The 20,403-nt window shown below is 46.0% G+C and overlaps 1 protein-coding gene across 4 annotated transcripts in view; it reads right to left on the reverse strand.

Annotated features, from left to right (window-relative positions):
- The window catches only part of IRS1 (insulin receptor substrate 1), a 106,566-nt gene that overhangs the window by 60,293 nt on the left and 25,870 nt on the right, over window positions 1-20,403 (reverse strand). Inside the window, exon 2 of one of the 4 annotated variants that reach the window (XR_008319928.1) lies at window positions 3,838-3,895. The exons of the other annotated variants lie outside the window; for them this stretch is intronic. The gene's annotated coding sequence lies outside the window, so the exon portion shown is untranslated. The remainder of the gene's footprint in view (window positions 1-3,837; window positions 3,896-20,403) is intronic. 4 annotated transcript variants of the gene reach the window in all.

Consider the following 20,403-nt stretch of genomic DNA (forward strand, 5'->3'; position numbering starts at 1 on the left):
AATCCCTACTTCAGCTCCTCCCCACACCAGCAATGCTCTTCCAGGGAATGCCAGCAACGAAGGTGTTAGGTGGAGCTGCAGGGTATGTTCTTTCCATTCACCCTGAGACATCCACCCGTGTCACCCCTGTGGCACAGGGAGGTGCCACACTGCAACCTTTCCAGTGCTGTGAACACAGTGCAATAAGCAGCCCTGATAAAAGGAACTCATTTAACAAACAAAGAGCAAAGACAGCAGAAATAGCCCAAGTCACTAAAATTTGACACAATTAGGCTGTTCTCACATGCAGCCAAGACCAGGCTTGGCTGCATGTGAGAACCACTGGCAGCCACGCAGCTGCTGGTAGCGCCTCAGCAGCAAACCTGCCAAAGGGGCCAGCCTGTTAGCCGAAGTTAAGGGCATGAGTGCACCCTTAACCCAGGCGAAATGTGTGGCACCAACACAGGACCAGCCTCACAGCTAGCACTGGAGGGATCCCCAGAATGCACTGTGCACTTGTGTGGTGCATTATTTTTTATTTCTTTGTTTAACATATTTTTATACCGCCCAAAACTCACGTCTCTGAGAGGTTTACAACAAAAACAAAACAGAAAATGTTAAAACAGTTAAAATAAATAACAAAAATTAAAACATTAGTTAAAATAAAATAAATGATACAGTAAAAGTTAAAACATTACAACAATTTAAATTTTAAAACAACATTTTCAAACAATGTTAAAACTATTAAAACAATATTTAATTAAAAGCCTGGGTGAACAGATGCATCTTTAAATACTTTTTAAAAGTTGTCAGAGATGGGGAGGCTCTTATTTTAGCAGAGAGCATGTTCCAAAGCTTTGGGGCAGCAGCGGAGAAGGCCCAACCCCGAGTAGCCACCAGACGAGCCAGTGGCAACTGCAGGCGGACCTCTCCTGATGATCTCAGTGGGCAGTGGGGTTGATAATGAAGAAGTTCTCTTAAATACCCAGGACCCAAGCCATTCGTGGGATTTCCAGGGGCCAGTATAAATCCCGGCCCACGACCCTCCGCACTACCAGGGGCAGCCACTGTCCATCTGGGCATCCAATCAAAACACCCAGCACAGATCCAACAATCGTCTGCAGCGGAGGTATGTTTCAGCAGCCTTCCTCCCCACGTGCATGGTAGCCCTTCTCACCAATCATAAGAAAGGGCTCAATATGTCACTTTTTCGGCTGCTGAAAAAAATACGAAATCTTCTGTGTCAATTAGTATAAGACATTTAACAATCGTGCAAAGTCACACAATCAAATGATTGTGTGTGAATGAGGAGCAATACATCAAATTAACACTATTTGAGCCTGAAGAAAATTTTATACCTGCATCTCAAAACATTTTGGATTTTTTAAAAAAAGTTTATCTGCTTTTTTAGGCTCCGGTGCGAAGCAGTGCCTCAATTATGGACTGAGACTCCTTTGTTCAAGCCCATGCAAAAGAACTCACAAGCAAGATCGCTACTAAGCACTGCAGCAGCTCGTTCATATTCAACTCACACCACCAAAATAGCTGCATTCTTCTAAAGGGGTTTTGCATAGGCTTCATAGAAAAAAAATCTGAATCACAATAGATCATCATTAGTACTCGTATTTACATGGAACATCCACATGTCATAGACAGAAGCCTTCAGCTTGCTTTTGAAGGAGGACAGAATAAAGCTGGTCCAAATTGTATTCAATATGCAAATACACCAAATAAAGAGTGAATCTCAAAAAGGAGCTGATAGAATCCCAGCTGATCCAAGTAAAATGCCAATTCTTATGTTCCTGTGATCATTCTTGGTTTTAACCACTTTTCCTGTCAAGTGTGCATAGTGACCATCTTAAGAACCAAACTGCCGCTCTTCAGAAGCATGGGAAGGAGCCACCAACAGTATGTTAAAATACATCTAGACTAAAAACACGTTGGGAAGTTAACAGCAAATTGATGTGCATATGTTCAGGAACAACCCTTCTGAAAGGAACACAGTGCAATATAACACTGTAATAGCAGACTGCTTGCTATAGTTATACGTGCTCGTTTCTGCCAAGCTGCTTAAGCTGCTGAGGTTTCCCTCACCGCTCAAGGAAAGTTGATACTGCTAAGTTTCATTGCTGGCTGTTTATGTGAACCTAAACTTAGAAAACAAACTGAGTATCATCATCAAGAAAAAAGGCAAATGCATACAAGTATGAATGTACATAAAGGAACAGCTGCTGATGTTGCAAGGCACACTCACTTAAGCAGTGATCAAATTATAGGGGGAAAGGTTGGGACCCTTAATGAAATCCGCAAGACCCATCTGTAAGCTTCTTTCATAGTAGCTGTGGGGCGCAACACAGGAGGTATGGCAGGTCCCTTCCTCTCCTGTAATTTGAACACAGCTTTAAGTAAATGGAAGCTGCCCTTTGTATTTTGCTACAGAGACTTCAGCAGGATTTGGCTCAGTGTTTGCTGGTGCAAATGAAAAATGCAGAACACATTCAACACAGGCTCATGTGTGTTCAGGCCCCCATCGTAGAACATACCACAGAGGTAGAGAACTGCTGTTTATCTGCACACCTTACTAAAGCCAGTTGGGAAGTCTGACCATTAATAATGTTCTTTGGGGAAAGCAATTGTTACCCATCTCAAGATAATATATCAGTGTCTTTCTTTAGATCGTAGGTCATAAGAGAACACTATCTAGAGAATTAAGGCTCCTCTTTACAGTTCAGCCTTATAAGCAATCTTGATATTGCTACAAATTCAATATAGACAACACCATAGCATCAATTATTTCTCCTCTGGGCATCAGAGCATATTTAGGAAGACGGGTTGGAAGGCTGCCAGGAATCAAAGGGCAGCTCCCAAAAGGCAGCATAGTGGACAACAGTGAAGAATATGCTGAAGCACTTCACATGATTAGTATGAAGCACTATGAGGGCTTCTGCGGGGAGAGTGGGCTTAGCCCGCTCTCCCTGCACACAAGCAGGCTCTTAGCCCTGGGTGGCCGGATCGGCCACCCACATGATTACCAGCTCCCATCACAGAGTCAGTAGGGGCTGTGGGGATTGGGGCCGCCCAGCCCCCTCAAGTCCCAGAACGTCCCAGTCGATTGTGCGGGGCATTCTGGGGAAACCCCCGAGGCCGGAAAGCTTGTTTTAGTCTCCAGGTCAGGGGTCTCCTTGCGAGTCGCCATGGCACAGAGACACGCCACAGCATCTCACGACCAAGAGAATCAGGTTAACGGAGTGCTCGCTCTGTTAACCCGGGTTAAGGAGAGCGGTTCTTAGGTGGGCTAGCCGCCATGGAACCACCAGGATCACCCACGAGCCAGGTGGTTCTCATGATGGGGGAGAGCCGGGCTAGGTTTCCTTAGCCCAGTTCTCCCCCATCGTAAGAATAGCTTCGCTGTTTCATACAGCATATAAACCAATCCCTGATCATGCACTATAATATTTTGGCAATGGTTCTTCACATCCTATCCCCCTCCTGAACTATTTTATTTTAATTTTTAAAGATTCCTTGATAGCTCCAGGGGTAGCCCAAGGTATTGCAGAACTCAAGGTGGGGTGCCAAATACCGCTTGCCCCACACCCCAGGTGAGGGCCAGCCTCCTTTCAAAATCAACCCATGCAATCTGAGGGTAGGGAGCAGGTAAGGTCACTTGTAACCTCTTCTTGGAAATTAATGACAGAGCTGAAAACAAAACATACTCAGGTTTATTTAGGGTAATGGGATACATAAAGGAAATACTTATTAATAAGCAACACCATATTAACTAATAAAGTTAACAGCTTTAGATTAAAAAGAGAGCAAGGAGGGAGCAAGAGAGTTTGGAGCAGAAGTTGGTTAGTATACCTGGATCCCCTCTGATGGTGTGTCAGTCACTGGTTGCTCAGCTGAGGGAACTCTCTCTCTAGGGATAAGCAGGAAAACAGGGTGCAAGAGTGAGGACCTGTGTGTCACTTATGAGTCCAGAAGCCAAATAAAGTCTAAAGGTGGTCTGATCCCAGAAGACCAGTTCCCTGAGACAGCCAAGCATGCTGCACAGATTGGGCCTGGAGACAAGACCAACCTGGAGGCAGAAAGCGGGACAGACATGAGGGCCAAGGCACAGCCAGATAGCATAGCTGATGTCCAGATGCACATACACGCAACGGGTGAATCCAGAAAGTTACACACTGCTGGATGGCATATGTGATACAAATAGGCAGAGGTCTGCCTTGGGGCCAAATGTTGACCACACCACACCCCTCTGGTGATGAGGGTGGCATCCGTGGTGGACAAAAGGATGTGTTTTTTTCTGCTCAAGTCTAGGCGGGTGTGCTCTAGAGCACAATGAAGTGAAACGGTTTAGACAACCTGTATGGAAATACCTTGATTAGGCAGACTCAGAGCTTATCTCATGTCAGGAAGACCTTCTGGGCAGAAGATAAACATATTTATTTAACATGAGAGCCAGCGTGGTGTAGTGGTTAGAGTGCTGGACTAGGACCAGAGAGACCCGAGTTCAAATCCCCATTCAGCCATGACACTTGCTGGGTGACTCTGGGTCAGTCACTTCTCTCTCAGCCTAATCTACTTCACAGGGTTGTTGTGGGGAGAAACCTAAGTATGTAGTGCACTGCTTTGGGCTCCTTGGAGGAAGAATGGGATATAAATGTAAATAATAATAATAACAATAATAATAATAACAACAACAATATAACATAATGAGAGTGTTTCCCATGCTTCATGCCAAATTAATGCATATGTTGAGCCTGTTGCAAACTTATCTGCTCTTCCTGTGAAGGTGATCCACTTAGAAGACTAATCCTTTGCGCCAACACTGCGATGTGTTTTGACTACTCCTTTCAGAGAAATAGCTTCTCCTTAACTCGGATCTACTCAGCAACCTTCTCTGTGCATGAACAGAGGGGGAACACGAGGAACAGTCCTCTTTCGTGGGTTATGCTTTACCTGGAGTTACCTTTCCATGCTACCTGCCAAATGATTTTTTCTTTGGAGTTAGTCCATGTAGCGAAATAGTGAGCCTGCAATCCCATGAGTCAAAATGGAAATGACAAGCCTGAAGCTCCAAATCACACATAGGGGTGGTGCTGGGAGCCCCCAAACAGGCTGTTCTCTTAACTAATTATTGCAAGGGTCAGATCGACCTCAAAGCACTGTTCCAATGGTGACTGGGAGCATCCTGTCACCCTGCTGGTGCCCCAATAATCCACCCCCAAGGCGACTGCCTCACCTCATGAAAAGACCTCCCCTGGATAGCTCGCAACTCCACCATGCACTTCTGAATCCAGAAAGAGGAAGAGCAATGCAGATGTAGTGAAGCAGGCATTCTCTCATCACTACCTCTGGTTTTGATGGGTTTGGGTGTGGGAAATTCCCCCAGGGGGCTGCAAGTAGGCATGCTAAGCGCTGCAGTTGGCTTGAAGGCCTTACATTGCACAAGGCTCTGCATAGACAACAGAAGCAAAGCAAAGTGTTAACGTCAGAAGTAGCAAAAACCGCTTCAGTAATGAGATGGAGATGTGTGTTTTTCTTTATGCATTTCCTATATTAGGAATTTTGTTTTATTTCAGTCAAAGGATACATTGAAGCTATTCACACATGTGTGCAAAACCAGGCTAAGGGAGCGACCCGTCCACCCAGCGCCAAGGACCTGCACATCTGCAGGGGGCATAAGCTTTTCAAGGGTTCCTCCCCTCACCCCGTCAGAGCCCTTTCTCTGCTTGTGAGAAAGGGCTCGATGTTCTAGTAACAAAAAACAAAGCTACTAGTGTCCCAAAGCAAGTCTCTCCAAGACTGGGGGGGGAAACCATTATCCATTTGCATTCACTACTTCAGGGTTCATACAATTAGTCTTCTCACCTCAAACAGACATATATCACATGATAGCTCGACAATGTGAAATGGTCCTCAAACATGTGCAGGTAGCCATTACGGGAGTCCTTGCACTCGTATTACATGTATCTGACTGCTACTATCTTCCTTCCTAAGCAAGGAAGAATCTAAAATCTAACCCAAGACAAATTTGCTATGAAATCCCACACTGTGCTACTAGTTTGAAGTCTGTGCTACACTAGCTGAAAACAAGGGGTGTTTTGTTTCTTCCTCAAGACCAACCAAAATGACACAAAATTATGAGCAAAAAGCTTTCAAGTTCTTCAGTACTCTTCATCAGGATGGATGGCAAAGGGGAAAAGAGGGGGGAAATGAGGAGGGGAACTAGCGTGGTGGCACAACCCAAAAGTCTGCAATGCATAAATTTTAAGATGGAGTGCAAGAGGAGTTACGGAAACTAAGAAAGATCTGACCCGACTGTGGCTTTTGTGCTTCTTCCTGCTTCCAAGAAACAGTCACATTAATGAACCTTTTATTTTCTGAGACAGTCTTCCCTCACATGACTAATAAATTTGTCTAATGAATTAAAACAGAAGTATCAGTTGCTATGATTTCACCCCTGTAAAACTTTAATAAAATATAGGAAATGGTTAATCTATTAAAAAGCGTTTCCAAAATGTTATTTCTCTAATCGCAAAGGCCATTTCCTGCCCCATTCAAATCCAGATGTTCTTCCTACTTCAATCATAACAAACAGACAATGCTAAACCCTTGAAGAAAACATCAGAATTCCATCGCTGCCTGTTAAGTACTACCTATTTCTACTACTTACAGACACTGAATGAAACACAACTTGAAAGATCAAAATAGCCATAGTCTAGAATGAGACTATGTACTATATCTGAAATAATGCAAATAGTGTTATTGTTTTAATTTGTTAAATTGTCTTAATTATAGAAACAATGCCTCAAAACCCTTTTCCCCCACTCCTGGAATTGAGAGATCTGTGTACTGAAGGACCATTTGGGGTCATCCAGTGAAAGTGACTGGCAGAAGATTCAGAACAGACATCAGGAAGTACTTCTCCACACAGGGAATAATTACATTTATGGAATCCACTGCCACAAGATGTGGTGATAGCCATTAGCTTAGACAAAGGGTTCTCAAACTTGGGTCCCCAGATGTTGTTGGACAACAACTTCCATAATCCCCAGACATAATGGCCAAAGATTGATAACCCCTAGCTTAGACAGGTTTAAAAGAGGATTAGTCAATTTTACACTGGTTCACACAACCATCTGGGGGTGATTTGGGGGAGGGAAGATCTCCTGCCCCAATCCAAACAGAGCCTACAGGCGGTTCTGCTAATTCATCACCCAGACGATTAGGCATCTGCGTGCTTCAGTTTTGCAAAACAAAGCTGGGTCCACCAAGAATCAAAGGCTATATCCCATAATGCATTGTGTGCACAGTAGTGAGGCAGCCCTTCATTCAGCAGTGAGTCTCCTCTGCTTGGCCCTCAGAACTCTATACTAAAGATGGCTGCCCACAGCCAGGAACAGTCTGAAATGGCAAATGCAACCAAACGACCAAACTCTTGAGGTAAGAGAGTTACTATTTTCACTCTACCTCAGTTAAGACCTAGGTAGAAAAGTCAGGCTACCCAGGGTTGAACAGGCTGCCTTGGTGGGGGTCCCAAGCATTCTAACGACCAGCAATAGTTGCCTTTACTGCCTCCTATGCTCCAATTCTTGGCCTTCAGAATGTTTTTTGTTTGTTTACCAAATGCAATCACATAGAGCTAGTATCATAGCTATATGCTCCTCTAAGTTCAGTGAGCCTCTGAATACCAGTCATAGGGGAGTGGTGGCGGCATTGAAAAAGTGCTATTGCCTTCATGGCCTGCCTGCGTGTGGGCTTCCAAGAGCTGTCTGACTGGACACTATGGAAAACAGGATGCAAAACTAAATACGTCTTTGGTCAGATCCAATAGGGCTCATTTTTATATTCCTAGATCACCTGTTGACCTCAGCATCAGCAATGACTTGCATGTGTGAACTGACCATCAGATTATATAGATTCATATTATCTGGGGTTAACTCAATAGAAATAGTTCACATATTTGGCCAAGCTTCATCAAGTGAAAAATCATCGTGTTGAACATGCAGATATGAATCATTCCTTAGTACAGCGCATCCATGGATTGTTACAGAAATTATGGTAATATCTGGAACCTTTTAAAAGTTTGGATAGAAGAACATCAAGCATTTGTTCGAAGGTTGTTGTTTTTTAGTCAACAGAAGTGTCTGGAGTTGATGTTACTTCACAAGAATCTGCATCAGCTTAGCAAGTTCCCATATTTGTGCAACTTCTAGAAAAGTTCTATATAGACAAGTCTATCATTTTCAATGGCAAAAAGATGCTTGAGCAAGTGCAAAAGCCATGCATTAATTTAAAAGGGTTAAAGACTAAATAATGTCTGATGAATCCTCAAGATGAGAACAAGATCTTCCTATATGATGCCTACTCTATGGAAACTAAGCAGATATAACTGGTAATCTGTACAATTCCTCCTGCTAACCCCATATTAAAGACATTCTCATAAAACAGTAATAGATCCTGGACACTGTGGTACACAATCACAGAGAGACCTAGCAATTACTGGGTTGAAGCCTCATACAGTATACTAATGCAGTTTCTACAGGTTGCTTACCTGTAACTTTGGTTCTTCTAGTGGTCATGTGTCCTTTTATACCAATGAGCTATGCACCTGCGCAGAGACCTCGTCAGAACCTAACAAGCTCAATTCTCCTGATCTGGGCGGGAACCCCACCCCCATTCTCTATATGCAGCTTAGCCACTCCACATACCCTCAGTCACGGAGTCCACCTTCAGTAGATCTAGCAGGGAGGACAGGAGGGCGTGTAAAAGGACAGATGACCACTAGAAGAACCAAAGTTACAGTTAAGCAACCTGTAGTTCTTCGACATGGTCTCTGTCTTTTAAACCAATGGGCACATAACAAGCTGGCACCCAAGGAGGAGGGAAAAAACTGAAACAATTTTGAAATAAATGCTTCTGGCAAATTGCATAAACCAAGTACATCAACTGAAAATGGATTGGAGGACAGTCCTGCCAGTCATAGCATCATTCTGTGCCCTGGCATCATCAATAGCATAATGACGGATAAAGGAATGAGGCGAAGCCCAAGTAGCTGCTTGACAGATAGTGTCCAAAGGGACCACATGATCAAAGGCAAAAGAGGCCGCCATGGACCTAACCGAATGCGCCATAACAGTTGCAGGCAATTGTTTATGTGCTAATTTGTAGCAAAGTTCAGTGGTAGAAATGATCCACCTAGACAGGGACTGAGCAGAAACTTGTAGATCTTTGCAGGGACTATCATACAGAACAAACAGAGAAAGAGTTTTCCTCCATTCTGCTGACCTCTGGACAAAGAAGGATAATGCCCTCCTAACATCCAAATGATGCAACCTGCGCTCTGCATCAGAGGAAGGGTTTTGGAAAAATATGGGCAAAGTAAGTAGCAAGGAACAATGAAACATAGAAACCACCTTTGGAAGAAATTTGACATCCGGTTGGAGTACCACCTTGTCTTTGTGAAACTGTAGGTATGGCGGATCAACCCTCAGGACCTGCAGTTCACTCATCCTCCTAGAGGAGGTGATCGCCACCAGGAAGGCAACCTTCCATGTCAGGAGACGGGGGTCGAAGCCAAAGGCTCAAAGGGAGGCCATAGCAATCCAGCTAGAACCACTGACAAGTCCCAGGCCAGTGACATAACAGGGTCATCCAGGAAAACTTTGGATAAACCCTTCAGGAAATTTTTAATCATTGGGTCCTTAAACCAGGAAACCCGGGGGAGTGACAAATGTGCCACAATGAACACCAAATGTACCCTGAGATAGGATAGCTTCAGACCAGACTCTTTCAGATATAGCAGGTAGGTACAAACATTTTGAACAGACAGGTTAAGCACATCAAACCCATTTTGAGAAGCAAAGGAACAGAAACATGCCCACTTATGTTCATATGACTTCCTCTTTGATGGCTTTCTAGCCGCAAGCAGAATGTCTCAGAATCTCACCAGGAAGCCGGTAGGATCTTCCAGGCCGTCAAGTGCAGGGATCAGATGTCTGGATGGAGCACCTGACCTCTCTCCTGTGAGAGCAGGCAAGGTAGAGCGGGGAGGCACACCCAAGTCACTGCCAGCCGCCTCAGAACCGCAAACCAAGGCCTCGTGGGCCACCAGGGGGCTATCAGGATGGCCCTGGTGTGGTCCTCCCTCAGTATGCACAGAACCTTTGGAATGATGGGAAAGAGAGGAAACGGATAAAGGAGGGAACCTGTCCAGGACAGGAAGAAAGCATCACCGCGAGAGCCTTCGCCTTCCCCTCCCCTGGAGCAATAGAGGACACACTGAGCATTGTCCCAAGATACAAAGGCATTCATAGCCAGAGCACCCCACACTGCGAATATGTCCCACAGAACACCCCGGTCCAAGGGCCACTCATGGGAGACCATTGTCAGCCTGCTTAACGTGTCCGCCTGGACATTCAGGGTCCCCTGGATGTAGACTGCATGAGGTAGCACCACATGTGCCACACACCAATGCCATAGGTAGAGCCAAAGGAACAGAAGGCTCCTCAAGGTCATGCCTCCCTGCCAATTTATATAGGCTTTTGCCATCATATGGTCTGTCTGAATTATCATGGAAAAACCTGCAATTACGGGCAAGAAACCCTTGAGGGCATGGAATATGGCCCTTGTGGTTGGGTGTTCCAGGTAATTGATGTGCCGACCTTTCTCTGTCGACGTCCAATGGCCACTCAGGCGAAAACCACCCAAATGAGCACCCCAACCTAGCTCCAACTCATCAATCGTAATCACCCAGCCCGACAGGGAGACCTGGAAGGGGACGCCAAGTTCCAGATGGCGAGTCTCAACCCACCATGCTGCGGCTTCCTGCACCTGTTGAGGAGGCATGCACTCCAAAACTAGCCGAGTCCCGAAGAGGGTCGAACACATCCAGGAACCACTGTTGAACGATGTGCATCCGAAGACACACATGTGGAAGCACATGCGTGGTGGAAGCCATATATTCCAACAGGCGCTGTACCAAATGGATGGTCTGCAAACCTCCAGCCAGGAAAGCGGAGGCCAGCTGTGCAAGTGTTTCTATGCAGGCCTCTGGGAGGAAGACCTTCTCCAGGCTGGTGTCAAAGATCAGCCCTATAAACTGTATCCTGCAGACAGGAACTAGCTGGGACTTCTTGAAACTGATTTGTAAGCCTAGGCTCTGCAGAGTATCTATGACCATGTCAAGATTCCAGGGCAGCTTGCCTGGAACTCGCCAGGATGAACCAATCATCCAGTTAAGGTAGGATCTGCATCCCTTGCTCTCACAAAGAGGCCACTACAGGGGCCAGGCATTTTGTAAAAACCCTCAGGGCCAACATGAAACCAAATGGCAAGGCCTTGAATTGGTAAGGGATTCCCCCTATCTAGAAATGCAGGAAGCGGCTATGCTGAGGGCGTATTGAAATATGGTAGTACGCGTCTCTCAGGTCCAGGGAGACCATCCACATGTCCTTTTCTAGAAGGGCCAGAATAGTTGGTACCGACAACATCAGGAAATGCCTGTACACAAGGTGTTTGTTTAGGGCTCTGAGGTCCAGTATAGGACGCTGACCACTGTCATGTTTCAGAATGATAGAGTACCAAGAATATAAGCTGGGACTCTTCCCATTTGCGACCCTTTCTATAGCATCTTTCAAGAGGAGAGCTGAGACCTCCTGGTCCAACTCCAGAGTCTAATGGAGTAGTCACAACACCGGACACCAGTGGCGTCTGATAGAACCCAATAGCGTAGCCCATATGTATGACCGTGAGAACCCACTGATTCGCAGTCACCTTGTCCCAATTCACCAGGAGGGATCCAGGCAAATCCGAAAAGGCCAATAGTCGTTGCTTTTTCTAAAAAGCACTTGGGCGCTGCTTCTGCAAGGCCGGATTACCAGGTTGGAACCCGGACTTGTATTAAGGCTGGAACTTGTTGATGCGAAAGGAATGCTCTGATGAAGGTTGCTGCTGCAAAGGGGCTTTCTGCTGTTGGTAAGGGGACTGCCTCGACAGCCCCTGTGGCTTAGGGGCAGCGGAAGAGTAGGACATCGATTTCACTGTACTCCTCAGCTTCTGCACCTTCTGTAACGTGTCATCCATCTGCTCTGCAAAGAAGCTAGAATTCTTGAAGGGAAGATCTTCAATCCTAGCGCAGGCCTCATAGGTCAGTCTGGACAAATGCAGCCAGCATTCCTCCTGAGAGCCACGGGCATGGCCATCATTTTAGCTGCACACTACACAGAGTGCCTAGCTGAATAGAGTTCTTATTTTGCCACCTGCACCACCTCACAGAGGAAGGCTTTAGCCGGATCACGTTTGTCCTGTGGCAGGAGATCCAAAAGAGGAACACTTTTTCCCACAAAAAGTGATTGTGCCTGGCATTATAGGCCTGGTAATTGGCCACCCACAAGTGGAGAGCCAAAGCCGAGTAGAGCCTCCTCCCAAAGGAATCCAACTTCCTGCCCTCCTTATCACCGGGCAGAGAATGACTGTGACATTTAGACTTCTGCAGAGATGCCTCCACCACAGTGGAGTTAGGGGTGGGATGGTTCTTTAAGAAAGTCGTATCATCCTGCATCTGTACCCTGTAGAAGTTCTCCAAAAGCCGGTTGAATTGGAAAAAAGTTCCCAGCTTTTTCCACTGCCCCCGCATGACTCCCAACAGGGCAGTGTTAAGGTGCAGAGAGGCCGGCACCTTAGCCTCCACATCAATAAGGCTAAATAAGGATTAAAGTCTGATTGATTGTCCAAAGGAGAAGACCCCAGGGAAACAGCATCCAAGCCCGGAGAGCCAGGTTCGCTCTCATTGTCCGACTCGGGAGGTGCCAAAGAGTCCTGGCCCAATGCCAGAGGGATAGCTGGGGAATACATCTGACTTTCCAATGTGTCCCGTACCGACCCATCTGCCTCCACCGGCAGTACTGCGGTAGGTTTCGATACCAGAGATCAGAACAGAATTTCAGAGGGCAATCCGCATCTCTCAGGACGGTCCCGGAGGCCCCTTTTAGGAGAGCAAGAGTAAGGTTTCCCTTCCGAATGTGAAGGAGGTTCGTGCCAACTATGAATACTTCCAGCTCCCCCATAGGCAGGTTCTTCTCGGTACCGAGACTCGTACCAGGGCTTCCCATAGTCAGAACAGTCTGAACGATAATCTGAGGGATAGCATCTATGAACAACGGAGTCCTGGTGCCAATCTCCATAAGAGGAGGGTTCATCCTATACATAGGAAGAACGTCATGCAGGGACATGGTATCGATCCATGTACACAGGCTCACATCGATCCTAGGCTCTTCCGGGCCTGTATTTGGAGGAGCATTCTTTCGAGTTTCAACATGCACTCTGATCCCTAAGAGGGAGGTGCTCCAAGCGGCGTGTGGGAGACGAAGGACGTTGAGGCAGCCACAACGCATTTGCAGCGGGCTTGTCCGGCAAATAGGGTTCATCTTCAGAAGTAGCATACTCCCGCTCATCGGTTGCTACCAACAGTTTCAGACCTGCATGGGTATGGTCAGGCGTCCGGCTTGGAGACACCTCAGCCACCTGGGAACTCGGCCAAGCAAGGGACAAAAGAACTCGGTATCAGAGGAGCCAGAAGCATGGCCAGGTGACCTTGGGACATTTGGTCCATGACTGCTGCACCATGCCCCGAAGCCAGCTTCAGTTTCTTAGCCTGCAGGGCCTCTGAAGCAGGAACTGGTATGGGCTTCTTAGGAATAGGTGGAAGGTATTGACCCACCAGCAGATGCGGAAGCAACTTCAGCTTCTTCTTCTTCTTCGGTATCTGTACCAAAGAGACCAAGGGGGAGTCTGGTACCCTAGGCATAGGATGCTCAGACAAGTTGTCTAATGGCACCAATGGGACCGAGACCACTGAGAGGTCCGAAACTGGCGCTGCCGAGACCAGTAACAAGGCCAGGAGTTCTTGCTCCATAGGAGCAGAGTCCAATCGCTCCGATTGCATTCAAGAAGCCATTTTTAACCATTGCTTCAACTATAAGGCCTCCGACAAATGGAGGGCCAAGTCTCACAGGGGACTTGGAGAAGCCCTAATATTTTCGAGCTTGTTTCATAAACCTTTGTCAATGGATACAGGTCTCGACAATGTGGGATTCCCTCAGGCAGAGGAAACACTCAGTATGAGTATTGGGGGAAGGGATCTTATATCCACAGCGAACGCATTTCTTAAAACTCTTCGTGCCTGGCATAGGACACTGCAGGCCAGTCAGCCACCAAGCCCAGTCCCAGCCAGGATCGGAGTGACAGAGATATGGGCGGGGGGGGGGGGCTTAAAATAAAAATGCCAAGAAAAAGATGCTACTGCATGAAACAAAGAAAACAATAATAGAGTGAAAAACAGGGAAAACAGGAGAAAACAACAAGAGGATTCAAGGACTAGTCCTACTCTTTGCTGAGCTGAAGATTCTAGGACTTCTACTGAAGCATGGACGACAAAGTCTGAGGGGATGTGGAGTGGCTCAGCCGCATATAGCGGCTGGGGGCGGGATTCCCGCCCAAATCAGAAGAATTGAGCTTGTTACGTTCCGACAAGGTCTCTGCACAGGCGCATAGTCCATTGGTGTAAAAGACAGAGACCATGTCCAAGAATCATGGGTTTATTATCCATACCGTTGAACTATATACAATCACAGTCCAGAAGAAGGTAGGCATACCCAAACGAATCCCAGAGTTATGTGCATTAAATTCCACTGATTTTAACTGGATTGAGATATGCTGAGCATTTGCTGGATTGCACCCAACCATTCAAATTGAACAGTTTGGGCCCACCAACAAAATAAATTGCACAAACTAGCCTATCCCTTCCTTGGTATATGGAAGCCAGTTCAAAAGAAAGAAAATAGTAGTTAAGAATTTCTGTAGTTAAGAATTTGCTGAGGCACATACATATATTATTTTTGTTCAACTGCTGTCTTAAAATTTAATAAAGTGACAAAAAGACTGGAAGGGGGTGAGAAAGACAGAAAATTAACAGAGTAAGCTACGAACCTTCCTTTAGGGTTAAGTATTGAATGAGTTGCCCAAGAACGCAATACTTTTGTATGTGGTCTTGCTGTGCTTCATCTTTAGGATTCTCAAGGCTAACTCATATAGCCTCTGGCAAGATGATATCCAATTTCTAAAATGACAGCAAATCAGTCATTTGCTTGACCATTTCATTAAGCACTCATCCCTGATTTTTTCATGCACAGCCAATTATACTCTTGCCCAGGATCTAAGGGCATGGCAAAGGGGTTGGGAGAATCAATCTTTGCCAGACTTGAGCATCTATGCATAAAGGTGCTACACTGACTATAAACCCATGTCTCATAGCAACACTTTATTTTTCACTATATCAGTTCCTGCATACATCTGAGCAATCATGCAAAGATACTTTATATGCCATGATCAGGCCTCCACAAATCCACTCACCAGGTCACCTGGACCTGTGGCCCTCTGGTGAGAACCTGCCCTGACCACTATGTTCTGCAGCACAACAGATCCTTTCCCCCTAGTTCTCCCCAATCTGCAGACAATTTGAGGCAGGGCCTTTATGTCATACTGAGCTCTGGAGCAGGCTCAAGAGACCTCCTGTCCCCTGAATCCTGTGGCACACAGAGAGGACTTGGGAAGGGGTTCTCATGTTGCATCAAACTTTAGGCATAAAAAAGGGGAGGGTTTTTTATGTTGTGCTAATGGGGAACCTCTTGCATTGCTTCTGCCCAACAGGACACAAGAGGACCCTCCAAGTGAAACAGAGAACTTAGGGAGGGGAAAGGTCAGTAGCAATTACAAATAATAGCTTGCTACAGAGACAAGCCAGCATTGAAAGATCCCTACTCTGCATATTTTCTAGAATGTTACCGTATCTGCTAAAAAGTTGATAAAAGACACACATACATTTTAGAAATTCTCCCATTCAGATAGTGTAATGCCTCCCAGAAACTTCAACGTGCACACAGACACACCTTTGCATTAACTTTCTCAAATATATCTCCAAACAGTTTAAAATGTCTTAATCTGAAATGTTACACCAGGCAGGCACTGATGGCACAGTCAAAATGCACCCTACAGCAAATCTCCTCCACTTCAAGAAACATGAAATACCTTTCTACTGCTTCTTTATGTATTCTTATCAGAACACATCACAAAATGTTTCCATCATCCACGTGACCTCATAGTTGAGGACACTTTTGAAAACAATGTTCTGCTCCTTTAGGCTCATAGCCAATGTGGTTCTATAGAAAACCAAACATATGTGCTCCAAACCCTCAAATTTGCAAATATTGAACACTTGGTAAATTTCAAACACTTGGTTCAAATTCCATTTTGATTTGTAAGATCCCCCAAAGGAAAAGCACCATATCTGCAAATAATGAATAGAAACTACACACAGACAGATTCCTAGAGAGGCAGTGGGTCTCTTCTCTAGCATGCTTCCATATTTCTTCTTGCCCCTAAAGTTATACTTCTATCAATGATTTGTTAATAGTGGGAAGACTGAATAAGACAATAGTTCCCTTGTACAACAAATAAATCTCTCCCCCACACCTGATTTGCTATCTACGAGGCCCACAAATTTTGTGTCAATAATTTGCAGCCACCACAGACCAAGTTTTCTGAGCATACCAGAGAACCTGGAGAAGTGGAATAGAATTCAAGACAGGTGTCATAAAAGGGATGCCCTATACCTCAAAGCATCTACTCCCAAAAGCTTCCACTGGAAGAAAAATTCTTCTCAGGCACCCAGCCTTCTTCTCCCTGACCTCCTTTCAAGATTCAACAAGGTCCTGAAGGACTCTCATCCTTGGCCCATTGCTCATATCCACCTTTAACAGTGGCATCAAAGCTGCACACACCTCCTTCCTCACTGTCTTTCCTGGAGAGCCCCAAGTCTTAAGGGGGGCACTGGAGGAAACCTTCTTGATGCAAAACCTCACCTTCTGCCTTCTTGATGCAAAACCTCGCACATCCACTAAAGCTACAGGCAGGCTGCAACTGTTAATCCAATTAAGAACATCATTATTCCAGACACCTGAGCCAACCAGTCCTCTGTCGCCTCTTGTCCAAACCAGGGTTCTCTTAGGGCTTGGAGCAGACAGAAGCAACACTAGGCTCCACCTTGCCACTTCTGCCCATACCAAAAGCTCAGTACACCAAAGCTCAGATATGACCCCTTCGCCCAAACCTCCTTGCTCAGAAGGACTCTCAGGTCACATTGAGGACCAAACTATGCATCATGTTAATTGTGTAACTGGTCTCAGCATCCTTGTCCTTTGTTTTGTAAATAGCAGCTGCAGGAGGAGGAATAGGGGAATCTGGTTTATTATATTTGCACCTCACCCTTCCTCCAAAGAGCTCAGGGCAATGTCCATTCTTATTTTGTTTTATCCTCCCAACAACTCTGTGAGATATGTAAGGCTGAAAGACACCGGCCCAAAAATGAGCTTCACGGCTGACTGGAGATTTGAACCAGTCTCTCATTTCTTAGTATAACATGCTAACCAGTATGCTGACTCTGACTACTGTGTTGTGAGGAGCAGTGGTCCCTCTAATTTTTTTCATCTCTATGTGGAATGAGTTTTGTTCTGGGTGGCAGTATCAAAGCAGTGTGTGCACACCTGCATTCAGAATGGGGCCTTCCTGATTCAACATGAGCAGGATCTAAACTGAACTGAGCGACATCCAAAAACTTGTGAGCGTGTGCATAAGCACATGCCTTAGAGGGAACAGTAGTGAGGAGGGGTTAACATGTTGTCCCCACTGTGGTCCCAATCCTGATTAGGGCCCATGGCTCATACGTGCCCCACAGGGAAGGTCCCATGGGTGCCAATGGGTGGTCACTACTAGAGCAAATAAATCGACAGGATGGGGAAAATCTGGATCGAGACCATGGTGGGGGCAAAGGGTTAAAGCCTCTCTCTCCACACTCCAATCTTAATTGGGCTTCTGACAGTTAAAAGACAATAAAGCTATGCACACAATCCCCACCAGGGCAGGGATCATGGCGGTGCAGAGAAGGCAGGGTTCCACCTACCTTCCCCCCCCAGAAGATCCCTGTGTGTCTTCATGGGCACACCACCATGCACACTCACATGATCCACACTGCTCCAGGCAGCGCAAATCTCTGGAAGCCAGGACAATGTGTCCTGGTCTTGGGATATCCCATAATGCACCATGCGACAAGCACAGTGCACCGGGGAAATCCCCAATGAGTCAGACACTCTAGGCGCCTAGCTCCATGCATGCTCAAGCTGCAAGCAGCCCGAGCACCCACATGACCCTGGCACCAGGATTACGGGCGTGCTTACGCCCTTAACCTCAGCCAAAGGGCAGGGTTAAAAGCAAGGCTAGGCGGGAGAGCAGCACCAAGATCCACGTTGCACACAAGCAGCTAGGGATGGGCCCGGACCAGTCTGGAGACCATTGAAAAGGCCTCCGGACTGGTCCGGACCTGGGTGGTTCGGATTGGGGGTGGGGGTTGCTTTAAGAGCGGCGGGAGGGTTTACTTACCCCTCCTGCCGCTTTCCGCTGTGGCACCGTAATTTGTAGAGTAAATGGGCGGCAGGATACCTCCCTGCCGCCCGCCCCTTCCCCGCTGCGGCTCTGCAAAGCTCCCAGTAATGCTTTGTGCGCATGCACGTCAGTGACGTGAAGCGCACGCATGACATGTGCGCGTGCAAAGCATTACTGGGAGTTTTGCAGAGCTGCAGCGGGGAAGGGGCGGCAGGGAGGTATCCTGCCGCTCCAATTACTCTACAAATTACGGTACCACAGCGGAAAGCGGCGGGAGGGGTAAGTAAACCCTCCCACCACTCTTAAAGCGACCCCCCACCCAGTGCCGGACCGCAGTGTGGCGGTTCCGTGCACACCCCTACAAGCAGCCTAGCCCATGCTGGGCTGCCCTAGCTGCTCATGTGAATAGCCTTATTGTGTAGGTTGGTCCTCAGCAGAGACTTTTGCCTCTATAGTACTTCTGCTATATAGAAATGTATTTGCAAAGAAGCTTCCAGGCACAGACAGTTAGTTATGGTCCCAGTGAATAAGATATTTCTGTCTTGAAGCCAAAGAATCATTTGAATATTAAACAAAACTGTTCTTTTTCAAGGTACAGACACAAGCTAATGTTAATCTAAGTAAATATCTGGATAATGAGTTGTTTTTAGATTTCCCCCTCAAACAAGACAAGCGTTCAAAATGCATTAGAATTTGGTACAGTTGCTATGTTTCCCACAGATTCAGAACATCTTCATTATAGTCCCTTGGATTACTCTCTCAAAGAAAAACCTAGTCTCACATTTTTCCCTGGAAGTTAGAAATGACCTGCATTCCTAGCAGACTTTGATTGCCAATTAATTAGTACTCATTGTTATTGGCCAAGCCAAGCTAATGCTAAAGAGATCCAGGAGAGCATGAATCTTCTTCTGTTTTGTGCAGGAAAGGAGAGACTCACAAGAGATGCTGTCTGGAAAAAGAATATCTGGAAACATGCTCTTCATTCTTGAAATACATGGGGCCAGTTCACATTTGACTGACTTGCCCTTGGGCTCTGGGAATGAGTGGCTACTTACAGTAGCTCAAAGTCAACAGGCATGTATGCAGAGGTGGCACATGGTTAGTAAGACTATGGAAGCTCAATTCCCCTGCCCCAAAAAGAACCTCTTTGCAAGCATCTCTTGGCTGCAAGTTCATTGATAGCCCTGCAAACTTGTTGCAGAGTGGCAGCTGGTGCAAATGGTAATGTTAGTCTTCATAGGATCCTACTATCGTTTGTTCTGGCATAATGAGAGTCATCATGGCCATGCCTGAAATGGAACAAGTCTCAGAAATGTGAGCTGCAATAGAAGTGACACACACACACACACAAAATTAAATGAATAAATCAGGACTGTGTTTCAAACAAATATCATGCTGAAACCCTAGTGCTCCAAAACTAAGAACACTTACTTTCAATGAACTCACTTTCAAGCAACAAAACTTCTTACTTCCCTCCATTGTGAAAACAGTCCATATACTTACCCTCTGTTTCCTGTCCTACAGCCAGTTACCAATTCACACATGAACCTGTCCCCTTATCCCATGACGGCTACGTTTACACAAGAGCCTTTGCTTTGGTGGGGAACTTTGTCAAAAGCTTTTTGGAAGTCTAAGGGGCTATAGAGGTGTATAAAATTATGCATGGAGTAGAGAAGGTGGACAAAGAAAATTTTTCTCCCTTTCTCACAACAGTAGAACCAGGGGTCATCCCATGAAACGGAAAGCCAGGAAATTTAGGACCAACAAAAGGAAGTACTTAATCACACAGCATATATTTAATCTATGGAATTCTCTGCCACAGGATGTGGTGATGGCCACTAGTTTGGATGGCTTTAAAAGGGGCATAGAGAAATTCATGGAGGATAGTTTTATCAATGGCTACTAGTCTGGTGACTAGAGGCCAGC

The sequence above is a fragment of the Hemicordylus capensis genome, chromosome 3 (genome assembly GCF_027244095.1).
Source record: "Hemicordylus capensis ecotype Gifberg chromosome 3, rHemCap1.1.pri, whole genome shotgun sequence".
In the NCBI taxonomy this organism is placed as follows: domain Eukaryota; kingdom Metazoa; phylum Chordata; class Lepidosauria; order Squamata; family Cordylidae; genus Hemicordylus; species Hemicordylus capensis.